This window comes from Lissotriton helveticus, chromosome 1_1, assembly GCF_964261635.1.
Source record: "Lissotriton helveticus chromosome 1_1, aLisHel1.1, whole genome shotgun sequence".
Taxonomy (NCBI): Eukaryota; Metazoa; Chordata; class Amphibia; order Caudata; family Salamandridae; genus Lissotriton; species Lissotriton helveticus.
This window is the reverse complement of record NC_136057.1, coordinates 1,564,850,452-1,564,851,203: the sequence shown is the minus strand read 5'-3', so window position 1 is coordinate 1,564,851,203 and position 752 is coordinate 1,564,850,452.

Below are 752 nucleotides of genomic sequence, written 5' to 3'. Positions count from 1 at the left end.
GTTGGTCCTAGTTAGCCTTCTGACTACCTCAAGCCCTTTGTCTACCTCATCCCCAGAGAGTACCTCTTGATCCTCCTCCTCAACTGCTGAATCAGTGTTGGGGAGGTCTGGATCCCCAGAGGTTCCCTCTAAGGCTGGCATGTTCTCATGTAACTGAGAAAGCTTTCTGGCATCATATGTCTCTAAGAGACCTATCAGAAAGGGAATGGTGGGGTTAGACCCCTGCTTCAGTTTTCTGGAGACACAGATCTGTCTCATCTCCTGGAAACTGAGAGCTGCATATCTTGAAGTGACCTGTGGAGGGTCAACACTGACCAGGGGAGTCTCAGTAGAATCTCCCTGGGTAGACATGCTTTTCTAGTGAGGTGTAAGTGGTGCACTTACCTACACTATATGTTTGCCTACTGATCCCTTGCTAGAGTTGTAGTTTAGGGTGTGCTAGGCCCTAGGAGCTACAACAGCTGGTTCAGTAGAACTCAGAGTATTCTAAGCTAAGTTATATGTACCTTTAGTACTTATGTGATCTTTCACAAGATATTCTTAGGGCATGTGTGGTAAAACAACAGCAAGCTCAAATCCCAACCGCTGCTCACCAATGTGAGAAGTTGGCCTGATGTGCAGTGCTCACTATTCTAGTGATCACTATATATCAGTCCAAACAACCCTTATTGATGATTGGTTGTAAGTCAACCTTATAGACCAGCTATCCTAGTAGCATGGATACGAGCAGTCTAAGGCTAAGACTCTAGAGG